The sequence below is a fragment of the Acyrthosiphon pisum genome, chromosome X (assembly GCF_005508785.2).
Source record: "Acyrthosiphon pisum isolate AL4f chromosome X, pea_aphid_22Mar2018_4r6ur, whole genome shotgun sequence".
In the NCBI taxonomy this organism is placed as follows: Eukaryota; Metazoa; Arthropoda; class Insecta; order Hemiptera; family Aphididae; genus Acyrthosiphon; species Acyrthosiphon pisum.
The window spans coordinates 38,841,254-38,844,361 of NC_042493.1; positions in this window are offsets into that span (position 1 = coordinate 38,841,254).

Here is a 3,108-nt window from a genome sequence, read left to right on the forward strand (position 1 = left end):
TTGTGGTTTTATTTGTTTTACAATTTCGGGTAATTCAGCGATCACCATAGGTCAATTAATTACCTCACCCTTTTCCTGTAACAATTTTGTGATGCCTGCTTTTCTGGTAATATACTATATATCATATATTTATATTATTATATCTATTGGTGAAACAAGTTAATGATACGCGCTCTGGTGGCATAATCCTCAACTCACATATTCGGAATGTATAGATTTAATTCTGTTTTGGTTATTTTACTTTTTATAATAAATTAATTTTGGCATCGAAACTTTATATACTTTTATGGTTAACTGTATACATTGTATGCGATCATATTTGTTTTAATAAAAACATAAATATGAACAATAAATCGAATATTTTTCGATTATCGAAGAATTATTAATATTGATATCAATTGTTATGTGTGAATAGTAGACATTGAATAGTAGTGTCGTTATTTCATTATGAAAGCAGTGAGTGGTCTTGATATTGCGTAACACACACGGCCAGAGGCCGTATCTTTGTTAAAAGTTTTTTAGTTTCATCCTTGTCAGGAGTTGACGGCATTAATAATCGGCGTTTATTAGGCGAAGTATTTGTATCGGTCGATGAACCTTCTGAGTTCTGACCACAATATATTATTATTTAATGAGTTAATATTTTTAAAAAAACATTGACAAATAACTGTGAAGTTCAGAAAAGTTACAAATAATAAGGATAAGGTATACACTTAACAGTATAATTATATTAGGCATATTATTATCCCGAATGCTAAATAATTTAATAATGATCACTGAATGGCATAAGTCAAGTTTAGCGAATTTTTCGATTTTTTTTTTCGGAAACCTATGTATTTTGACGAGTTTAAAACGATGGTGTAAAAATTAATTTGCGAAAATGATTATTTTGGAAGTTACAGCCTTCCAAAGTTTGCGATTTTACGTTTATATGCATGCGCGCAACACTACTATAAGCGCAGCGACGAATGCCGCAAAACGTGTTATCACTGCACATACTAACATAACATAACATACCCCGTGACCTACTTGAGGTGGTGTTGCATATAAAGTCGAGGGATTCTTCTTTGTTTTTTACAATGAAAACCATATAAGGATACAGGTCACACTGTCAAAAAGTAAAACCAATTCTAATATTTTATATTTTATTTTAACTAAAAAAAAAACAGTTTGGGATTCGTCCTCAGATTCTATCTCAGAGTCGGTTCCAGAGGATCGTATACTATGGAACACAACTGAAAAAATTCTGTTAGAGGGTCAACATTTTTTTACCGACACAATTTTAAAAACATATATTTTGCCAAGTACCCTGCGTGAAATCGTTTTTTACGACAATATTGGCTCATGGATGCTTTAGCATGACGTCACATCCCTTCCACATTATTTGTATGCACTCCGGTATCAGGGTTCTTAAATTAAATTGAGTGGTTGACGGTGAGGTGTGTGTAACCCTCATCTTTCAAATAATCGTAACTCTAAATTTATCAAACCATAATTAATATCTTAATAATGTAGGTGTAATAGTTTGTAAATTAAAAAATAGATTACATACTTTCCAACAATCACTTATTATCAATGTTCCAAGTAAAATCCAATCTTTAATAATGACCATCAATGTTTCCTTATCCCTATTCTCTTTGCTCGACAGGTATTAGGAAACGTTTACCTGTTTCCCGCTCCACGCCACCAAACACCCACTGCCCCTCCACTCGATGAATTCTGTGATATTTCTGCCGACCAAACTTGGACTCATCAATTTCTACAGTCTTCCCTTCACCACCTTTCAGCGGCGGATAGGCTTATATTTTTTTACCGGGAAGTAATTTGGATATAGGGCCCCACAAAAATAAGAAGGGGCCCCAAAAAATAAGACGCGAGTGACATTTTATTTTGATATAATAACAAAAAATAAATTAATATTGTATATCACTGAAATCATATTTTGTAGCATCTAAAAATATTGTATGTAGTTACAAATTGTGTTATAATATTAATTAATCATTGTTTAAAGACAATATTTTGGAATAAAGAATACATACCAGGACTATTATCTGATTCATCTGCACTTTCTTCAAAAATTTTTTTTTGAGAATTATATACATTAGTACAATTTATCTTAAGCTTATCCCACTTTGAAACAAAGTCTATGTACTCTAAACGAAGCTGCTCATAAGATATATTAGTTTGAAATGGTACAATTTTTGTAAAAATATTTTTCAATGCATCTTCTGGCAAACAGTCTTTAGTATAAAAATTATTTGGGTTAAGACAATTAAAATCTGCAAACAATTCCTTATGTTTTTCAAATCGTGACTCAATACTTTGGATGTCAAATATTACATTGCATACATTAACTTCAAATTAATGCAATGGATTCATAATTATATCATCTGTAGATTCGTACACAAATTGTTTAGTCTTTTTCTTTGTCGGCTTGGTGCTAAACTATCACTAATTTGAATAAGTACTTGTTGTTTCTATTTTGTCTTGTGCATCGATAGAACCAAACCAAAATAATATACATAAATTATCATTTTTTTTATAAATTTACTAAAAATTAACGAGGCATTATTAAATGTTAATAGAAAATTAGTTGTACCTATATTATAATATTTGTATTATTCATTGTAATATATTATATATATATATGATTGATTTGGTTTATGAGTACCTATTAATGTAATAAAAAATCAATATTTTGTTTTATTAACAATATGAAACTTAATTTTAATTATTAATAAACTTACTTTGGAATTTATTATCTGAAAAAAATTGATTTTTTTTTTATTTTTGTCATTTGTACATTGTAGTAATGCCTCTCTATTTTTTTTACTTTGTTTCAATGCTCCTGGAGACTTCTATTTTCGTTTTTTGTCAGCGGTATTCATAGTTTAATAATGTATATAATATAATATACAATAATTTATTAAATAATTGACAATCAAACAAGTCAATAATAATTAATACGGTGACAACTGACAACAGCCAACAGGACATAAAAATAAAACTATAAAAGCGTTTAACCACCACAATACCGCATTGGTGCATTATATAGGTAGTACAGCTGCTGTATGCCTGTATTCTACCGATAGGTACTATAAATACGGG